The 23242-nt window shown below is 34.9% G+C and overlaps 1 protein-coding gene and 1 pseudogene across 5 annotated transcripts in view; one reads left to right on the forward strand and one right to left on the reverse strand.

The window, feature by feature from the left end:
• GRM8 (glutamate metabotropic receptor 8) overlaps positions 1-23242 on the forward strand; it is a 737042-nt gene that overhangs the window by 248799 nt on the left and 465001 nt on the right. The gene's annotated exons all lie outside the window — the stretch shown is intronic.
• Positions 3406-21456, reverse strand: LOC102153370 (annotated as a pseudogene).

The raw sequence follows: 23242 nt of genomic DNA on the forward strand, positions 1-23242 counted from the left end.
GATTAAAATTCCAAATTGATGGAGCCATGGGTAATGAGTGTTAGTAATAAGTTTTGAAATACTTCATTCTTTAGTGATTGTTTTGAACTGGTTATCTCAACATTGATAAAGATCATTTTAGGTCATATCTGAAATACAATCAGATTGCCCTTTTGATTGAATAAATTGATTTCTTAACAGGTAAAGTATAGTCTGTCAATTCAGTCAACCCTCTGGTGGTCAGTCACTTTAATCAAAGTCAAAATGATTTTGTGCAGAAATGGAAATGACAACTTGTAAGTTCTGTGTCACTGATGTCCTCTGTCACTTCAGGAAAAGCTATGTGGCTCAAAACTCACCCTAGAAAATTTAAATAAGGAAGAAGGCAAATGAAAGATATGATTTAGAAATCTCAGATATGATGGCAACATGTATTATGTAATGCTTTCTAATGAGAGTTTCATAAATGATTTATCTCACTGATGCATGTACAAATATATTTGAAATTTGGAAAAATTCAAAGAAGTTGACTTTTCAATTGCCTTTTTTGGGATAAGCAATAAAATATTCTACCTATGCTACATGAAAGATAACCTACAAATATATGGAAAATACTCATGACCAATGAGTGATGCTTTATAGTAACTGGGAACAGAGGCTGTTTTTAAAGTGGCCTTGGAATTTTTAAATATTATTTTGTAATACTAATTGATTTAAAACTAACAAATTTAACTAAAATCAAGCACAAATGCTATTACAAGACAAAAATAAGGGATAGGTAAATGTTTTACTTTTAATAGTTAATCTAAACAAAAACTGAGAGATTAAATTTCAATATAAAAACATAAGTAGTTTTTAAATAATTTAGCGAACAGCACATAGTTTTCTCAAATATATCACAGAAAATTTAGTACTCAGGTCCTGAGGCATGAGGGAGAATTTTAATAGTGTTATAACTATAAGTATGAATTTGTTTTAATATGAAGATGGTTGGAGTTTTGGTCTGTTTATCTTCTTCCTTCATGTCCTTATGTCCAGTGTTTCTAACATTTTCTAGAAGGAAGCTTATTATTTGACATAATAAGATATAAGTGGAACAAGATGAATATTATAGTTAAATTCTTCTTATCTATCAACCTAATTTTAAAAGGTAATGTTTAACCCTAGTTAGATATTTGGGTTCATATGAGAAAGAAGCCATTTACTCTCTGTATCATAAAATCAAATGTGTCTTTCTTTCTTTCTTTCTCTGGCGGGCTGGCTGTACGGGAGGGGGGCGGGGAGGGGAGTGGGGAGGAGGAGGAGGGAGGGGGTGGTAGGGGCGGGAGGGGATGGCGGGGAAGGCAGTAAGGCAGGCATGAGACGGGGAGAGGAAGCCAGGAGGGGATGAGGGAGGATGATGGGAGAGGATGCGGGTCTGTGGTAGGAGGGTAGGGCAGGGGGGAGGGGTGAGCTGTTCGTATTTCTTCTTTCTTTATTTCTGTCTTTCGTTTCTTTCTTCTTTCTTTCTTCTTTCTTTCTCGTTTCTTCTTTCTTCCTTCCGTTCTTGCCTTCCTTCCTTCCTTCCTTTCCTTCTTTCCTTCTTTCTTTCACAGAGAGAGAGGCAGAGACATAGGCAGAGGGAGAAGCAGGCTTCTAGTGAGGAGCCCAATGTAGGACTCGATCCCAGGACTCCAGGATCATGACCTGAGCCAAAGGCAGATGCTAAACCACTAGGGCACCCAGGTGTCCCTCAAATGCATCTTCAAAGCTTCTATCTGAAAGATAAAAATGGAAAACATGGGTAGAGATTATACCTCTTTGCTTGCTTGTCTTTCTTTGCTTCATTTTCTTTATATTGCAGATCAAATCCAAGGAAATAATTAACCTTGACAAGCAGTGTGGGTGATCTTCAAAAATTGGGTGCCTACTACAAATTTAAAAGAATTTGATCAGATGGCTCTGTTAGGCATAAAAACATGTCTTATGGCAATGCCCTGAAAATTCTTTGTTAAATCTGCAGAAGCTACTGAAAGTTAGAGACTTTAACAATAGCTCTATTATAATGAATTCTATATTGGGGCATCTTTGACTTGAGTCCTGTAATCTTATTGAAGTTGGCTGAGCAACAGGTATGTGTATAGATTTCTGTTAAGGAGATACTTGATAACATATTTTAAGATGCAGTTTCATTTGGCATCTTTTATAAGAAAATTACCTTACCTTAGCCTGGAACTTTCTAGGAATCTAAAAAAGTTATTCTCCTTTATTAAATTATAAATCCTTACCATATTACCCTGTGGTTGTCTGAAAAAAATCACTAGTGATAAAACATTGCTAGAAGTCAAAAGTTAATAGTAAAATTAATGAAAAGAGTTATTAATATAAAATAAAGCAGAATGATGGGAATAATCAAAGATTCTTCTCAAGGGATGAAATGTTTTCTTGTGGAAGGATTAACATTATTTTTTAAGAAATAAAGCATAAAATGGCACTAGGAATCTTTATATATTTACCATCCATATTGAGATAAAATCTCTCTTATGGTCATGAGTAATCACTGAATTCTCTCTCTCTCTCTCTCTCTCTCTGTGTGTGTGTGTGGTGTGTGTATTTTAGAAGGTGTGAGTGGTAATTAAACAAAAATGGTAATCCATTCTCAAGTAAAATCTACCATACAAACCCATAATTTCATTAATTTCAAATACAAATCGTTCTGAAATAATCTGGGGAAAGTGATGGTCCTTAAAAGAAGAAGATAAAGGGAAAAAAAAGATGATAAATAATTTGTAGTTATCCATCTTTGCTAGAAAGAGGAGTTGGAATGTTTATCTCTGAGATAGAATCTTAGGGACCTACCTGATACCAAAGATTCAAGTGTCTACCCTATTTTACTCCAGCTGGCCAAATACAGTGAAATGATAGATCAGTCGATCTATAGATAATAAGGGTTTGACTCACAAAATGATTATGGAAGCTGAGAAGTCCCAAGATTTGCAGTCTGAAGACCTGCATGATAATAGTTGCAATCTGAGAAGCATGAGAATCTTATGTTGTAAGTTCCAGCTCTACATTGTTAGGCAGAGAGAGCAAATTCTCTCTTGCTCAGCCTTTTGATGCTTTCAAGCTTTAAATGTATTGGATGTGTCTTACCCACACTGGGAAGGGCAATCTGCTTTACTCAGTCTGTCAATTCGAATATCAATTTCATTCCAAATACCTTCATCATCACACCCAGAATAGTGTTTAAATATGTAGACATCCCATGATGCAGTCAAGTTGACATGTACAGTTAACCATCATAGTTATTCTTTAACATTTATTTAAAACCATCTTGAAGATTTTTAGCACTCATAAGTTGCTGGAACTTTCTGTTCAAGGGGAAAAGTGAGGAGAGGTTGGGAAGGCTGACCTGATAGAAACAGGTACATTTTACATATTGCTGCATCATACCATCATATGATTGCAGTAGGCTTGTTCTTCTGGAGGAGGTGCTTCAGAGGTAACAGAGGCCCCGGTGAGGGCCATGTATTCATGTAGACAGCTACCGGATGGCATGAATATGCTGAATGCTTGCAGGTGAGGGAGAAGGGACACTAGAAAATGGGAAAGTGGTTAAAGAAATGACCAGGTTGAGCATTGCATACAATGCTTCTATGTGGGGATAGTGTAACCTGGTAGAAGACAGAGCACTTGTCATTTAACATTGTCAAAAACTTGCCCTCCCCAAGCCAACAGTGAGCTGAACCCATGTTGTTTCAGCAGGCAAAGAACACTTTTTCATTCATTTATTCAGGAAATAATTTCTTGAGCACTTCCTATGGGGCCAGTATTAGTTTCAGCAGGCATAGGGATATGGCAGTAAATACAGTAGAGTCTCTACTTCAAGGGGTTACATTCTAGTGTTCTTCACTCTAAAGTGAAATAAGGAAAGTAAATATTTACAAGTGAAGTATTTGAAGAACAAGGCTATGATCCATTAAGTTAACACTTTTGAGAAGTTGAGTTAATTTGGAGACAGATGGGGCAAGATGGAGATTGTTGATGACCTTGATTTGAACAGTTCCATGGGAGTGGCAGAGACAGAGACTGATTTGAGTTAATGAAGAGTGAATCAGAGTAAGTAGAGATAACTCTTTTCCCAAAGGAGAAGTAGAGAAGTGAGCGGAATGCTGGAGGGGCAAATAGGATCAAGGAAGTTTGTTTTGTTTGCTTGCTTTTCAAATTGAGAGAATTTTTTTTAACAATGTGTGTACTTGCTAATGGAAATTATACATTTGAGAGGGTAAAACTGAGGAGGGTGTGGAAAAAGTAGGGAAGAATTCCAGTAGCAAAATTCTGAGACAGTAAGAAGGGCCAGAATCTGGTACACCGTGGAGAGTTGGTCAAAAGGGACCAAGGAGAGGTCAGCTATTTTATCTGGGGGAAAGACAGAATTGATGGGTCAGATGCAAGTAGGTTATAAGATTCAGTGATGAGAAAATGAGGACTTTTTTTTCTGATTGCTTTTAGTTTTTAGTGAAATAGAAGTCAAGGTCATCAGCCAAGAATGAGAGGCAGAGGGAGGAGGGAGTTTTGAGGGCTTGAGGTAAGAGGAAAATAGGTAAAGCAAATTATTGGCAGAGAGGGAGAAAAATTTGTTATGGAAACAGAAAAATGCTGGGTGGTGATGAGGTCTGTTTTGAGATTTGTGGTCATAAATTTATTTCAAGAAAATGAAGAATTTTCTTGAAATTCTTTCTTAAAAAGTTTATATGAAATTGAGTAACTCAAGTAAGTGTTCTTTTCCAGCCATTTTCTGCTGTCAGGGTCAAGTGTGAAATAGAAAGTTGAGTTTTATTTTTTTTAATTGTTTATATTTTTAAATTTTTTATTTTTTTAAAGATTTCATTTATTTATTCATGAGAGACACACGGAGAGAGGCAGAGACATAGAGGAAAAAGCAGGCTTCCTGCTGGAAGCCCAGTGTAGGACTTGATCCCAGGACCCTGGATTACACCCTGAGTTTAAGGCAGATGCTCAACCACTGAGCCACCCAGGCATCCCAGAATGTTGGGTTTTAAACAGAGTTTGGGTTTTGCTAGGTGAACACAATGGAGAAAAAGAGAACAAGGAATGTTTGAGTTATTAAAAATAATGTCTGGAGTAGTAGTTGAGGGGTTTACAGTGAGCCAGTTGCTACAACCCTAAATGAAATGCAAGAGAGTGATGGAGAAGAGAGTAGATAATTGTTAGAGACTTGCATATACAATTGTACTTGGCAAAGTCACTTAGATCTGCAACTTAGTGGAAATTATGTCTGGTCAAAGATTCACAGCCTGGCCTTAAGGAATTTAAAATAATATCATTATAACTATAAATGAGCTTACAGTTTTATTTTTTATTCTTAGTACTCCCACCATGCAAAGTCACATATTATCTGGAACAAAGGGAAAGCACAGCTTATGTATTTGGGGAATAGACGTTCTACTAACAGTGATCTAGCAGAAGAGATAATTATAGGTGGAAAATGATCCACAATTGTTTTGATGAGTAGAGTATGTTTAAGTGGGAAAGCAACAGGCACACTAAGTTGTTTCCCTGCTCTTGTGGAGCAGGGTGTAAATATTTATGGAATACAGACCTCTTTTAATCAGTAGCACAGTTGGGCCTCAGCAAATATGGAGTTCTATTTCAAATACTTCAAATTGGAGACAAGTATCAGGCAAAAATCACTGGCATTAGAATTCTCATATATCAGGTATAAGCAGATATTCTCAGGAATTCATGTACCTGATTTGTGATCAATACAAATGAATGATTTGTATCATTTCTCCTCCTCTCCTTTTTCTTTTGTAATGACTAAGTAACTAGGAAAATGATAAAATAGTATCTTGGCAAAACCACGGTCCCTTTCTTTTTTTCTTTCTATTAGTAATGATGCTATTATTTTTGTAAAAGCAAAATGTGGCAAAATGTGTTTTTTAAAAATCTCATGCACCCTTGCAATCTGCACATTTATTCTTTTCTTAATACAAGAGAAGTTTGTACTGTATCTGTGAATACTGTTCTGTTGCATTTACTGTGGTCTCTACCTTTTCTGCTTTCTATACATATTACTTTTCTTATAATTCATTTAGTGTCTATATTTTTTCTTTGCATTCACTGTGATTTTCTCAAATGTTTCCTCTAGTCAGTAATTCAGTTTACAACTTTGTCTATTTAGTTCTTTGATCTTAATAATTTATTTATTATTTTATTAAGTGTTATTTTGACCCTTACTTTGTTTCCTTGCTTCTGCAATCTTTCTTTTTGTTTCATTTTGTTGTTTCATCATCCGGTTCTTGAGCTTGTTTAATTGAATTCATATTAAAATAATTTATAGTATAAAGTACTCAGTGAATTTTCTTAAAACTCTTTCATAAAAATTAAGAACCACTAATAAAAAAAGGTGCTCTTCTTGTAATTGCAATTGTTGATTGGATTAGCCTACTTTGAATACCTTTTAGGTCTTTAAAAGGATTTACTGAGGATTTAAATAAATTGTTTAAAATGAACTAAATAGTTAATTAGCTTGGGCTTTTATAAAGAAAAATCTATAAATAAATGTCATACAGATATAATTACATGGTCTTCTGGGATTAACTGTCAATATCACTCATTAAGACATTGGTAGAATCCTTAACCAAGGGAAGCTAAGAGGGTATTTCTGGCTGGTTGTGGCTGATCCTCTTCTGTTATCCTCTCAGTTCCCTTGCATTGACTGATCCTCTCCTATGTCCCATGCTAAACCATACAAGCTTATGTTAGCTTGGTCACTTTTAAGACCAACACCAGATATAATTGTGAAAAATTGTCAGTCTTTCCACCATTGTTTAAAGTTCAGACTTTGATATCAGCTCAATTTCTGTAGTTTAGTTATCTGTTCTATTTGACACTATATAGTTACACATGATAGGGATTGCTCCCAAGAGTTGCAGTACCTTTCCAATGTATAGGTTGCAAGATTTCTTGTCACAAAATGTCTTCCCTTTCCTTACTGTTGTGGAAGAGGTTTAAAAGCTTTCTTTGTGTGGGTGGGAAGGGACTAATTTTCCATCTGGATGCCACCTGTAAGAGTTCACACCTTTTCTCAGAAGAAATTTAATCTATAACAGCAAGCTATTTCTTGTTCTTTTAAGCAAAATGAATCTCCATCTCTAGGAGTTAAGTGTAAAGATTCTTTATGAGTTGTTTTCCTAGGATGTTATTTTTATAGAATCAATGCCACTTGTATTTAAAATTTGTTTAACAAGAAAAGTCAACAATCAGTTATAAATTTCCCCATACTCGTGAGGGACAGTTTTAAGGAAGTATATAGTGGTGAAATTGAATTTGATTATGTATTTGCTTATTATCTAGCCTGTCTGTCAACTCACTCCAAGCTAATTAGAGGACTAAAAAGTTAAATATCTATGACATAGCAATGAAACAGTGAATCCATTAGAGCAATATTTTTCAAACCATGTTTGAAGGCTATCTGTGCTAGAATCACCAGGGAAGTGTTAGAAGACATATCCTTGGACCCTAATTCCAGGCCTATTGTAGACCTCTGAGGATTTGGGTTAAGATCATGAAGTATTTGGGAACAATAGTATTAATATTAATAGTATTAGAAGTTGTATGTAAGATAATCAGAAAAAATAAGCTTTATTAAAAAATTTAGAAAAGCTTCAGGATGAATTTATATCTGCACAAAGAACAATGTATAAACTACCACATTAATTATGCTTTCAATGTTTTAAAATCACTTCTGGTTAAAACCCAAGGTTTTTGAACAAATTCCTATGGGACTATCTTATAGAAGGGATTGAGAATTAGAAGGCTATCCTGTTTAGGGAAGCAATGAAAATTACAAAGATGAACAAACATCTTATCACCCACCGATCAAATTGCTAAAGAATATATAGTTTCTGGGCAGAGCTGTCCACAGTAGAGGTTTCCTGAGTCCTGTCTCAAGTACCCACTGCCAAGAATAGCTGTCTTTGTTCAGGAGGAAGATACTGCATGGACATTCTCCTGGCTCTTAAGTTGCTTATCTGGGATAAGTACACTGATGGTGGAAAAAAAAAATGTGGACATTTCCCAGCTGGGCATGAGGGAGAGATTGCCCCTGGTGCTGCCAGTGACTCAGAATTCTGTTTATCCTCAAACTGAATTTACACCTACACTTCACCTTACCTGTGGGTGTGCTTGGCTGTGTTGCTTTGACAATCCATTTTGTCACAGCCACAGCAAGTACATGATAGGGATTTAGTAACGGTTGTAGGGATTTATTTCCACTTCTCAGACCTTTATTGAGGTATGGTTTACATTTAATAAAATGTACCCATTCTAAGTATAGAATTGGATGAGTTTTGACAAGTGAATACATTTGTGTAACTACCACCACAGTCAAGACATAGAATACTTCCATCACCCAAAAACATTCCCTCATGTCATTTTGCTGTCAGCTCTATCTCCTACCATCCATGGCCCTGGGCCACCACTGATCAGTTTATCTGTCATTATAGATTTGTTTTGCTTGTTTTAGAATTCCATATAAATGGAATGATACAGTATGCATATCTTCTTTTGCTCAGTAAAGTATTTTTGAAATTGATCCGTGTCATTGCATATATCAATGGTAAAATAGCCATTTTTTTTTCTTTATTGCCTATTTCTTTTTACTACTGAGTAGTATTCCATTGAATGTATGCATCACAGTTCGGTTATCTGTTCCTTTGTTGATGGGTAGTTAGGTTGTTTTCCAGAGCTTTGGCTACTATGACTAAATTGGCTGTGGGTATTTTTGTAGGATAGGGTTTAATCACTCTTGGGATTGTCAGGTCATATGATATACGTTTTACTTTATAAGATTCTGCCTTACAAAGCCATTGAACCATTTTGCTTTGACACTAGCATGGTGTGAGATTTCCACTTGCTCTAGTATTTTTACTTTTAGCTATTGTAGTGGGTTTGTAATGATATTTTACTATGGTTTAAATTTGCACTTTCCTGTTAACTAGTGTAGTTGTGCATTCTTTGGTTACTTAGTGGCCATTTATGCATCTTCTTTTACAAAGTGTGTTCAAATCACTTGACAATTTTTATTTTTTTTATTTTTTTATTTTTTTAAAGATTTATTTATTTATTTATGATAGAGAGAGAGAGAGAGAGAGAGGCAGAGACACAGGAGGAGGGAGAAGCAGACTCCATGCCGGGAGCCCGACGTGGGACTCGATCCCAGGACTCCAGGACCGCGCCCTGGGCCAAAGGCAGGTGCTAAACTGCTGAGCCACCCAGGGATCCCCCACTTGACAATTTTTTAAAAAATTTTTATTTATTTATGATAGTCACACACACAGAGAGAGAGAGAGAGGCGGAGACATAGGCAGAGGGAGAAGCAGGCTCCATGCACCAGGAGCCCGATGTGGGATTTGATCCCGGGTCTCCAGGATCACACCCTGGGCCAAAGGCAGGCGCTAAACCGCTGCGCCACCCAGGGATCCCTTGACAATTTTTAAAATGAGTTTTTGTCTTCTTGTTAAGTTGTAGGTTATTAAATTCTGGGTATAAGTTCTTATATTCATACACACCCCTGACACCACTTTATATATATATATATATATATATATATATATATGTGAGTGCATATATATATGTGTGTATATACTTAGAAATAATAAAATAAAAAATATATACAAATATAAATAATATATATATATATATTTCATCCCAGTTCCCCCTGATTTGTGGCTTTTCTTTTCATTTTCAAATGGAGCTTTTGAAGATCAGATTTTAATTTTAGTGTAGTTCACTTTTGGAGTTTTGCAAGTTGTTCTCTTTAGGAGACTTTTAGTTTTACATTTAGGTCTATGATCCATGTTGAGTTAATTTTGTGTATAATGTGAGGAAAGATCAAAGTTCATTTATTCACGTGCATATCCAAATGTTCTACATCATTCATTGAAAAAATTCCTTTCTCTGTTGAATTACCTTGGCACTTCATTGAAAGTTAATTGATCAAATATGACTCTATTTCTGGACATTTTGTTCTCTTCCACTGTTCATATATCCACCTTTACAGCAATATTACACTGTCTTAAATATTGGAGCATTATTGTGAGTCTTCAGTCAGATAATAAAAGTTCTTCAACTTATATTAAGTTCTTCAAAGTGGTTCTAGTTATTCTAGGTGTTTTATATTTTTATGTATATTTTATAATCAATATATAGGTTTCTATGGAAAAGCTTCCTAGGGTTTTTTTGGAAGTAGTTTTTTTTTGTAGTAAAATATATATAACAAATTTTGCCATTTTGCCCATTTTTAAATATACAATTCAATGGCATTAATTACATTTACAATGTTGTATAGCCATCACCAGTATTTCCACAAATTTCCAGCACCCCAAATAAAAACTTTGTACCCATTAAGCAGTAATATCCAGTATTCCCCAGCCCCTGGTAATCTCTCTCTCTCTCTCTCTCTCTCTCTCTCTTTTAAAAGATTTTATTTATTTGTTCATGAGAGATGCAGAGAGATAGGCAGGGAAACAGGCAGAGGCAGAAGCAGGCTCCTTGCTGGAAGCCTGATGCAGGACTTGATCCAAGGACCCTGGGACCATGACCTGAGCTGAAGGCAGATGCTCAACCACTGAGCCACCCAGGTGCCCCCCTGGTAATCTCTTACCTACTTTCTGTCTCTATGAATTTGTCTATTCTAAATATTCCATATAAATGTAATCATACCATATTTGTCCTTTTCTGTCTGGTGTATTTCATTTAGCAATAATGTTTTCAAGATTCATTCATCTTGTAGCATGTGTCAGAATGCCATTCCTTTTTATGGCTGAATAATATTCCATTGTATGTATATACCATATTTTGTTCATCCATTCATCTGTTGAGGGACACATGAGTTGTTTCTACCTTTTGGCTATGCTTAATAATGCTGCACTAAACATTGGGATATATGTATCTGAATCCTTGCTTTCAATTATTTTAGGTATATATCTAGGAGTGGAATTTCTGGGCCATATGGGCCTGCTGGGAATTCAATTGAGATTATGCTGAATTTGTAGAATAATTTGGAGTGAATTGCTATCTTAATCTTAAAAACATTGAGTCCTCTAATCTAGGAAAATGGTATATATCAGTCTTAGCTTGGGCTGTCATTACAAAATATCATAGATTAGATGGCTTACAAAAGAAATTAATTTTCTTACAGTTTCAGAGGCTGGGAAGTTCAAAGTCAAGGTGCTAGTAGAGTAGATTTCATGGTAAGGCTGCTTTCTCTCATGACTTGGAGGCAGCCACCATCTTGCTGTGTGCTTACATGACCTCCTCTTTGTGTATGGAGAGAGAGAAACAAGCTCTCTTATGTCCTTTCTTTTAGGGCACTTATTTCATCATGAGGGTCCCACACTCATGATTTCATATAACTTTTCTGCCTCCCAAAGTTCCCATCTTAAAATACTATCACATTGGGAATTTGGGATTACAGATATGAATTTTAGTGGAGTACAATTCAGTCCTCAGCAATATCTACATCTAAATCTTGTTTAATTTTCCTCAGTAATATTTTGTGGTTTTAAGAGTACTACCCATACACACATTTTAAATTTATTCCTTATATGTTATGGATTTTGGTGCTATTATAAATGTATTTTCTGTTTCATTTTCAATTGTTTGTTGCTTCTATATAAAAATACAAATGGCTTTTGTCTATTGATCTTGCATCCTGTAACCCTTACTCAATTAACTTATTTGTTCTAGTGGCTTTTTTTTTTTTTTAAGATTCTTAAGCTATTCTATATACCCAATCAGTTTGTTTGTGAGTATTTGCTTTGATTTTCCCTTTCCTTTCTGTTTGCCTTATTTTCCTTTCCCCCCTGTGCTCTATTGCACTGGCCAAGACCTCCTGTACAATCAATCTTCAATGGAACTGACGTGAGTAGATATCCTTGCCTTGTTCACCAGTCTTATGGAAAGAGCATGCAATCTTCTACTAGTAAGTGTGATATTAGCTGTAGGGCATTTGATTTGCATTTTTATATTTGTAGCTAATATGATCAGCTTATTGGCTACATAGGCCTTTTCCTCACCCAGATTCTGGAATCGGTGATTATGGTAGCTTCAGGCTCCTTAACTTTGTTTCAATTAGGGAAGCTCTTACTTATGTATTTTGTATATTGAGCTCCTGCATAATATTTTATTTTCAAGGTTCCATGGCTAAAAATAAGTTTAAAATTACTGGCATAATGCCATGCTATTGACTTTTATTGAAGTTCAAAGCAGCCACTGAACCTCATTGATGAAAATACTGTGTATTATGAAACTCAATTTTCCTTGAAGAAAGGCCCAAAAGATAAACTCTTACTGGAATTTAGTACCAAGACCACACTTAGAATTAGTATATGAAAATATCATAGATCTGCTTTGTAAAGTACTGAGAATTGCTTAATCGATTGTATTTTCATTTTTGCCTTAGTCTTATGGAAGCTCAGAGCTAAATTTTGTGTATAATCAAATGATTTTTATATTTACATTATCTTTCCCAGTGCTTTGATGTGTTTTGATTTATTTTAACAATCTTAATCTATTTATGTCTTTTGTTGTAGGTCAACTCAAATCCTCTTAGAAAGGATTTCAAAGTATAAATAATTATCTCTTTTTGAATTAACAAAAAATCCAGTTCATAAAAGGACCTACCTTTTAAATATTTAATTGGAATAAATACCTACCTTTAAGAGGCTTAATGGAAAGCTATAAATGGAAAGTCTCTAGGCTTGGGAACATAGTCTTTTATTGGCTTTGGAAGATAAGCTTCCAAAGAAACAGCTGGAATGGTGTTCATGGTGAAGTGAAGCTAAAATGGTTATGATTTAAAACAAAACAAAGCAAAAACCTGAGACCTGCTGTTTTCTTCTGTAATTCAAGAGGCATGGTTGAATGTCCTGAAAATAACTGAATAATGAAACACTAAAGATTCACAATGCCTTGGGTATCTGAGTGATGTGGTAAGACATAGTTGTGGGGAAATTGCAGGCCATTTCAGTCTATCCTTGTGCTGAAGAAAATAGTTTACTTTTCTGTGACAATAATTAGAACAATACAAAAATTTAAATTATAGTAATTATTGATATTTGTACCACCTACTGTAATCACACATGAGCATATTTGTGCATTTTAATGCTAATTATAGATGTCTTGACCTAAGAGAGAGATAGAGTGAGAATTGCTTTATAAAGAATTCTCTGCCACCCTAAGCACTTAATTTTTATATGTAATTATTTGGGGGAAATGAAGTAAGCTTTACTTTAAAAACATTCCTAAGTGTGTATATTTTAGTATTAAAGTATGCCTTTAATGTTTGAAAGTAATACCATGTGCCAAGTTCAATCCAATTACTTTACATGTATATTTCATATTTCTTACCATAATTTGCAATAATTCTGTGGGAACAATTGCACTTATGCCCTATTATAGGTGAGAAACTGAGCTTAGAGAAGTTTAGTAAATTGCCAAGGGTCATAGTTAGTAAAAGGTAAAACCAGGATTTAAACCATTACTGTGTTTGGAAGGAATTGAGCTGTAAAAGTAGCTTACACAAACAAAACCTTTTTTTTTTTTTTCTTACAAGCTATCTGAGGGTAGGAGTTTGCTGGCATTGGTTTAGTTGCTTAATGATGCTATTTTATCCTCTGTTTCACTATCATTGGTAAGTTGACTTTTCATTTTTATACTTTTTGCTTCATAAAATGTACAATGCAGGCCCAGGCATCATATATTCAGGGCAAGAGAAAGGGAGAAGTGACAATGCCAGCCAAAGCTGTGTCACCTGGGAAGTCTTGGCTCCAAGAGAAACAGGGAAAGTAAGCTTTAGTGTTCCCCGCTACAGAAGAAGGTGGCTGGGACCTCAGAATGCATCTTTGGTTGGTCAAATTACAGTTTTTGAAACAATGAATATTACATGATGCCAATGCTGTCAGGTTAGAGCTAGTGGAATTTGATTATATATAAATTTTAAAGAGATAAAGAAGAGTATTTCACTTCTACTGAAAGTTTTAATTCAATTTTCCAGAAGAGGCTTTTGGTATACTTTTCTCTGCCTTTTGTCTCCTATTTTTGTGGTACCATATTATTGTTTCTAAACATATTATTGGAGTAGATTCAATAGTGTATATCCTGCCAGAGTGTATGAGGGTAGCAAGAAAGAGGTGGGAACCTGGCCCCTATTCTGGCTTACAATTTATTTATTTAAAAAATATATATTTCATTTTTAAGAATTAATTTGAACTTATTTAAATATAGCAAGTTTTTTTTAAGTTTTTATTTTCAAATAAGTTAATGTACAGTGTTATATTAGTTTCAGGTATATGATATAGTGATTCAACAATTTCATATGTCACTCAGTGCTCATCATAAGTGCACTACTTAAGCTCCATCACCTGTTTCACCCATCCCCTCACTCGCCTCTTCTCTGGTAACCATCCATTTGTTCTCTATAGTTAAGAGTCTGTTTCTTGGTTTCTCTCTCTCTCTCTTTTTTTCCTTGCTCATTTGTTTCTTAAATTCCACATATGAGTTAAGTTATATGGTATTTGCTTTTCTCTGATTGATTTATTTAGCTTAGCATTACACTCTCTAGCTCCATCCATGTCTTTGGAAATAACAAGATTTCATACTTTTTTATGACAGAATAATATTCCAAGACAGATAGATGATAGATAGATAGATAGATAGATAGATAGATAGATAGATAGATAGATCGACCTCCCATCTTTGTCCATTCATCAGTCAATGGGCACTTGGGCTGCTTCCATATCTTGGAGGTTGTAAATAATGCTGCTATAGACATAGGTGTATGCATCCATTTGAATTAGTGTTTTTGATTTCTTTGAATAAATACCCAGTAGTGTGGGTAGAAGTACTACCTAGAGTAGTTCTATTTTTAGTTTTTTGAGGCTGAATGGTTGCAACAGTTTGCATTCCCACCAACAGTGCAAGAGAGTTCCTTTTTTCTACATCCTTGCCAATGCCTGTTATTTCTTGTGTTTTTTATTTTAGCCATTCTGATGTGTGTGAGGTGATATCACATTGTAGTTTTCATTTGCATTTTCCTGATGATAAGTGATGATGAGCATCTTTTCATGTGTCTGTAGGACGTCTGTATGTCCTCCTTGGAGAAATGTCTGTTCATGTTGTCTACTCATTTTTAAATTGAATTATTTGCTTTTGGATATTGAGTTGTATCAGTTCTTTATAACTTTTGGACAATAACCCTTTATTAGATATTTTATTTGTAAATATCTTCTCCCATTCTATAGATTGCCTCCTAGTTTTGTTGATTGTTTCCTTCGCTGTGCAGAAGCTTTTTATTTTGATATAGTCCCAATAGTTTATTTTTGCTTTTGTTTCCCTTGCCTCAGGGGACTATCTAGAGAAAAGTTGCTATAGCTGATGTCAGAGAAATTACTACCTGTGCTCTTTTTGGGATTTTTATGATTTCAGGTCTTACATTTAGGTCTTTAATGCTGGTTTATAATTGAGTGGAGAGAGAAGGCAAACATGTATTATAGTAGAAAGAGTACTACAACATGACTAGAGGTGCAGATTTCATATTATGATATTATCAAAGGCATAAAAAGGGTATAAGCTTGGATAAGTATGTATTGTTAATAGAATTTATGATGGTAACAAAAAAGCAGAGTAATAATTTATCATTTTGTTACCTCTAACTTACTATCAGAATAGCCTAAACAATAACAAAAAAGTAAAAACCAAAACAAAACAGAGCCAGAAAAGATAAATACCATATGATTTCACTCAGATGTAGAATTTAAGAAACAAAACCAATGAACAAAGAAAGAGAGAGAGACAAAGAAAGAGACTCTTAACTATAGAGAACAAACTAACGGTTACTGGAAGGGAGGTGGTGAGGGAATGGGTGAAATAGGTGATGAGGATTAGGGAGTGCACTTGTCATGAAGAACACTGAGTGATATATGAAATTGTTGAATCACTATATTGTGTACCTGAAACTAATATAACACTGTACATTATACTGGAATTAAAATGACTTAATAAATTAAAAGTTTGTAAAAAGTTAATGAGGAAAAGTTAATACAGTTAAGGAAATCTCACTAAAATTAATAGCTGTTAGTAAGGTTATAGTTTGTGTTGGTTAATTACCCTGGTTAGCTTTATATTATTTTGCCTTAAGGGCCTCAATATGATCTCTTCATTTAGGAAGGGTTAATATTATTAGGGTAGTGACCAAATACCCATCTTCATGTCTGGTACCTCTGGAAATTTTTATAAATGGAATATAGTTTTATATGTTACAGAGAGTTTGCATGGGGTCATTCATTCATTCTAACAATCGTAGATTGATGCACAGTCCATGCTAGGAAATATTTCCAGCCCCAGAGCTACAGAGCTCATGATTCTTTTCTTCAGGGGCCTACGATTTAGGAGGAAGATGTCTTCCAATGCCCATTCTGCTCCCTAATTTTATGAACCTATGGCCAACATTATGCAAAACTTAATTTGACTATTACAGTGAATCGCCTGCTTAATTTAGGCAAAAAATGTAAAATGAGCAGTTAATCAGACACTCAAACTGCATGTTTAAACTGACATATAACTATATATGTTCCTGCCACTATATAAAATATAGACTTATTTATGGTAACTATAATTCTTCCTTCCCATGCATATTAAGAATTTACTGACTAATGCTGTTAAACTGGACCAAAAGATCTGGAAATTACTAACTCACTTAAAAAATACAGTTTTATTGTCAGAAGGACTCATATAAGTATACCTAGAAAGAGTACCTAGCACATCATAGGTACATAATTAATAATTTGTTGAGTAAATGTTACTGAATGAAAGGAAATACATCATTGTTTCTCTGTAGAACTGTATTTTCCAAGAGTTGGTAGGACTTTTCTAAAAATTCATCCACTTATAAAGAGGTAGACATTTTAGAAAAGTTATAGTTTGTGTTGGTTAATAAGTTTAGTTGGGTTCAAATTATAGTGCCTTAAGAGCTTCTATAGCAACTTTCCTGGAAATACTTAAAGTGGTATGCGAAAGGCTTCTTGTGGTGCATCGAAATCCTCTGTTAAACTGACAAGTTGTTTTGATGTCCTTTGGACAAAATGACATAATGTCATTTCTTGTGGAGAGAAATGTGCTAGCTGGCAATTGTATCCTTGCTGCAAGGTTTTGATGGAAGTGTTTTGTTATAGTAGCTTGGTATATATTCTTTGACTTTTAGTTTAAACAGCTCAGTGCAGCTGTGTTGGCAGTTCTTCAAATGAAGGACTTTAGTGTCTTTTAAGTTTGAAACACCCCAAATTTTGAAAGCTCTGTGATAAGACAAGGGTGAACCACCCATTAACTTATTTTTCTGTATTATCGTTTCCTTTAAATCATAAGCCTATTTCCACATACTTGGTAATTTAAAAATTGGTAGAGATAAGAAATTTATTTATTATAGGTATCATAACTTGATAAGAAATCAATTTAACTCTTTGGCTGCTTTATCAGCTCAAGGTCCATGTTGGAGCTGCAACTGTGAATGAGACCAACTTCTTACCCTTAAAGAACTTAATATTTAATATGCAGAAATCATGGTAGGTGCTGCCACAGGACCAGGCACAGAGCTGGGTGGGTGCACAGGAGGAAACCACCCAAGCCAAGGGGCAGGCCATCAAGGAGACCTTTAGTGTCTGTGTGGCAGCAGCCAGGAAATGATTTCATATATCAAAGAGGAAGTTTTTTCCCCACGTAATTAAAAGCTATAATACCCTTCTAGTGAAGCTAGATTTCAAATGTAGAAATAATTTTGAATATGAAGGGCAGAGCCCTTCAGAGCTCAGACTGGAGCCTAGTTTCTAGATTCAAATTCTGACTTTGCCATTTACTAGCTCTAGGCACTTAAGCAAGACACTTAATTTCTCTTATGCTGCAGTTTCTCACTTGTAAAATGGGGATGATGACACTAACTCACAATGTTAAATGATATTTAATGTTTATAAAAGGATTAGAACAGTGCCTGGCATAGCAAGTACTGTATGTGTTTGTTAAATATTGTCATAGAGATACAAAAGCATTTAAGCACAGTTAAGGATTTGACTGTGACCTGTGATATAACATATGTCTTCTGTGCTCTTCCAAGTCAATACAATTAATTCTAGTGAGCTGAAGCTCCTGTAAAATGGTATTGGGAAATGGGTTAAACATTGATTTGCTATGATCTAGTCTTATTTAGGTAAATTGTTTATGTTTAATAATTTATATTGTGTATATATGTATGTGTATTAATAATTTTGAACATTTTTCAAGAGATCTGAATAAGAAATATAAAAGTCTACATAGCTTCTTAAAGTCTAATACATTTATGACAGCAGAAACAGTAATTATTATGCAGAAAAAAGTGAAAACATGAGTTTTAGTAATTTTAAATATCAATTAACTTGTATCATTGTTTTAAGAACATACTGCAACTTTAAGAATTAATTCAACTGCAATTATATATGATAGAAAGATAAGAAAAACTTCCTTTTCTTTGATTGCTAGAGCAGATTATGATAATAATAAATGAGACTTTTTTGTACATTTAATCCTCATAAAAAGGAAATAGATTTTTAAAAAAAGATTTTATTTATTTATTCATGAGAGACACAGAGAGGCAGAGACATAGACAAAGGGAGAAGCAGGCTCCCTGAGAGGAGCCCAATGTGGGACTCAATCCCAGGACCCTGGGATCACAACCTAAGCCAAAGGTAGACGCTCAACCACTGAGCCACCCAGGTGCCCCAGAAATAGATATTTTTGAAAAGTAGGTAGAGCATTCTAAGAAAGAACCTTTCAATACTTTTAATTACTAATAAAGCCAAATCATAGTTTTGCTCTTTAGAAATTTAACACACCTAGAAGATAAATATTTACTTTGAGATCACAATAAAGTGATGAACTTAAATATATGACATGAAACCATAAAACTTCTAGAAGAAAACAGATGATAAACTCCTTGAAATTGGTCATGGCAGTCATCTTTTTGGACCTGACTCCAAAAGCAGAAAGAGCAAACATAAACAAATAGGACTACATCAAATGAGGAAACTTCTGCACAGCAAAGAAAATCATCAACAAAATGGAAAGCCAGCTTACTGAATTGGAGAAAATATTTTCAAATCAAATATCTGATGAGGGGTTAACATTCCAAAATATATAAAGAACTCCTATAACTCTATGACAAAAAGACAAACAATCCAATTAGAAAATGGCAAAGGACCACTATAGATCTTTTCCAAAGTAGACATACAGATGTCCAACAGGCATGTGAAAAGATGTACTACATCACTAATCATAAGAGAAATACAAATCAAAATAACAATGAGATAACCTCATGCTTGTTACATGACTATTATCAAAAAGACGAGATATAAGAGATGTTGGCAAGGATGTGGTTTAAAGGCTGTTTTTGTGCACTGCTGGTAGAAATGTAAATTGGTGCAGCTACAATGGAAAACAGTATGGAAGTTTCTAAAAAAATAAAAGAAGAACTACCATATGATCCAGCAATTCTACTAGGTAGTTACCCAAAGAAGATGGAAACACTAATTTGAAAATATATATACACCCTTATATTCATTGCAGCATTATTTACAATAGCCAAGATACGGAAAAACCCAAGCGTCCACCAATAGATGAATGGATAAAGAAGATGTCATACTTTTTTATACAATGGAATACTACTGAGCCATAAAAAGAAGGAAATCTTGCTGTTTGCAACAACATGGATGGACCTTGTTGAATGAAATAGATCAGAGAAAGAAATTATATATTATTTAACTTATATATGCAATCTAAAAAAGAACACAAATGGGAAAACAAAACAGAACTAATCTCACAGATACAGTGATCAGAACAGTGGTTGCTAGAGGGAAGGGAATGGTCAAAATGGGTGGCGGTAGTCTATAGGTACAAACTTCAAATTATAAAATAAGCAAATTGTGGGAATGTAGTATTCAACCCAGTGACTGTAGTCAATATTACTGTCATGCATTTTTGAAAATTACCAAAAGAAAAAATTCCTAAAAATTCTTATTACAAGAAAAATATTTTTAATAACTTTATAACTTTATGTGGTAATAGATGGTAGGTAGACTTACTGTGGTATTCATTTCCCAGGGTATACAAATATTGTATACCTGAAACTAATACAGTGCTATATGTCAATTGCATCTCTTTTTAAAGAGCTTGATTTTTTTTAATCATCCTGGCCAATGGGGAAATTATCAATCACCAGTAGGTTCTTAGGTTAAAGGCTTAGATGATTTTAGTTTGTGGATGTTGATCCAAAATTTGCCTGCAGAAAGCCATTTAGTGACTTACTCAAGCTATTGAGCTTGGGACCCTATGGAAAAGCCATACTGTGGACTTCATGTGGGTGGCAAGGAAATGGGAAAGTTATATTAAATTGGCAAAATAATGCTGAAATAGTTTGCTTGTGCTTCTTAAAACTCCCATTTGTATCAGTGAACTCAGCAAATTATCTTTAAAAGATTCCCCCCCTTTGTGTGTGTGTGTGTGTGTGTGTGTGTGTGTGTGTGTTGCAGGAGAAGAGTTTGTGGAAACTGGGAGGAAGATGATTAGGAAAGTTTTAACTAGATAAAAGGAGGAGACATGGGCAAGGATATAACATATCATAGGAGCTAAGTGGTATATCAGCCTGAAAAATCTAAGATCATTTTTAGAGATTAAATAGGTTATATTATAATTCCTACTCCTAAATGAAGCACTCACTTTAATGACAAAATCATTCCTTTTTAGCCTTATCTTTTCAAAGCAGTAAGTTCATTAAAAATAAACTTGATCCTATAGCTAATAGGGAGCCAGGGTAGATTTTTGGTCAGGGTAATAACAGATCATTATTTTTGTTATTCATACAGTATTTATTTGTTTTTCTTCTACTGAATCCTGAACCAACTATGTTTCCCAGGCTGCTTGGGGAGGTATAGGGAAAGCAACATACATGAGAGATGTGAAAGAAAGAAATATGGGAGGAGGAGATGGCTTTTCCACATGGCAAAGAGGATGAGAAAGGCCACCATCAGGCAAAAGACCCCCATGGCTTCCAAAATGTCATAGGAGATAAACTGTTGCTTCAGAGAAGGGTTCTGGGCATAACCAATGATGATGTTCCCAAACACAGTCCCAATCCCAGCCCCAGAGCCAACCACCCCAGTGAGTTTGGCGGCTGGGTCAATGTTCCTTGAAATGGTGCCATTTTGGGAGCTGCTAATGGGAATAAGTGAAGTCAGAGGAGGTGGCTGCCAGGCTACTGAGGCACTCATCTGTCAGTGTTGGTCCTTTTAGCACCACTGCAGAGAGTGGTAGTCTCAGCAGCAGGGAGGTGATCCCAAACAGGGAGGGGATGGAGATAAACTTGTTGTGGGCATACATTTTCATGGTGTGTAGAGAAGATAGAGAGGGGAAATCTTAGACTCTTATGATTAACCATGATTTAGTGGCATGATTAATCGAAAGGAAGAGAAATTGAGACATTAAACCTTTTTGGGAAGTTGTTTCAGTAAATCAGGTATGAGTAATGACCATTTAGAATATATGGCCCACTAGGAATAGAAGAGAAATATGAATTGAAGAGGCATTCTGAATATCCAATGACAAGATTTAAGAAGCTAGGGTAGAGTCTTCCAAGAGGGGATGTCTAGTAGTGTCTTGTATATTTGGGAATATAAATAATTAAAGTTGTCACACCTATAAATGTGGTAATTGAAACTATAAAGCCTATAGAACTCTTTGTGAGGAATCAAGGGCACAGGCAAAGAATTAAGCTGTGTGCAGAAATTCTAAAGAAAAAAGGCTAAAAATCACTCTAGAGTAACTAAATCCTAAAACCGTCAGTGTTTACCATCTGAAGTACACCAAGAGAAAGGCTGACCACTATAGAGATGGACTCATTTGAAACAAAAACATCTTGTTACTTTGAGGTTAAAGTATATAAGGGAAATATAGTAGCATTGAATTCACAAAAATAATCTTTTCTATTAGCTATTTGCTTGTTTATTGTTGGTCTTCCTCTAGAGCATAATAAGCTCTGTGAGAGGAGGTACTATGTCTCTTTGTTCATGATTATATATCAAGCTGCTAGGAAAGGAATTGATAAATATTTGTTGAATGAACAAATGAGTAAACAGTTGCACACTCAGATCTTTAGTGGAAGATAAAGTCTGCCTAACCCTAAAACCAAGGTTTGCCCAAGTCAAGAACAAAATGGATCCTAGAGCAGTGCTGTCCAATAGAGTGTGATAAAATGTTCTATACAGGAGCCACTGGCCCCACATGTGGCTGTTGAGTACTTGAATTTGTAACCAGCACAACTAAGGAACTGAATTTTAAATACTATTTAATTTTAGTTAACTTAATGTGTTAAGTGAACAGTGGCGACTGTTTTAGACAGCACAGGTATATAGAAAGACTTTACCAGTTAGGAAAACCTGCCTGCTCTGGGTAGATGTAATCTGTGCCAGAACAGAGGCTTTATTGGGATATAATCAGACTGAGAGGATTAGCTGTTGGGTTGTTTTTATTATTCTTTTTTTTTAGCACAAGGGACAAGAGGAGTCTGCCAAGCTCATATGAAGTCTAGGCCAGTTCACCAGGGAAGTAGACCAAAGGAGTGTTTGAGGCCAAAGCCCTAGTTAATAATAAGGTTGTATTTACTCTGAACGTCTTTATGAACATAACTGTTAGGGAACTTGCTGTGTATGGAAGAGGCTTCTGTAGATGACTAGAAAGAATTCAGGATTTAGGGATTTTGGTTACCTTTCTCTATGCCATGATAAACATTAATTGCATTTGATTATTAAAAGAGGGAGAAAAACTCTTAACTTAGAAAACAAACTGAGGGTTGCTAGAGGGGGCTAGTGGGCTAATTGGGTGATGGCCATTAAGGAGGGCACCTGATGTGATGAGCGCTAGGTGTTATATGCAACTGATAAATTATTGAACACTATATCTAAAACTAATGATGTACTAGAAGTTGGCTAGTTGAATTTAAAATAAAAAAATAAATTAAAAAAAGATGGGGTAGGCCTATATAATAATAGACTCAAAACACACAGGCACCCAAGAACTCATAGAATTGAAAAGCAACATTTTTGAATATGAAAGTACAGCAAATGATAAAAAAACATATATTTAAAAATATTTGTTAAATTAGAGAAATATTTATCATACTACA

The sequence above is a fragment of the Canis lupus genome, chromosome 14, assembly GCF_011100685.1.
Source record: "Canis lupus familiaris isolate Mischka breed German Shepherd chromosome 14, alternate assembly UU_Cfam_GSD_1.0, whole genome shotgun sequence".
Taxonomy (NCBI): domain Eukaryota; kingdom Metazoa; phylum Chordata; class Mammalia; order Carnivora; family Canidae; genus Canis; species Canis lupus.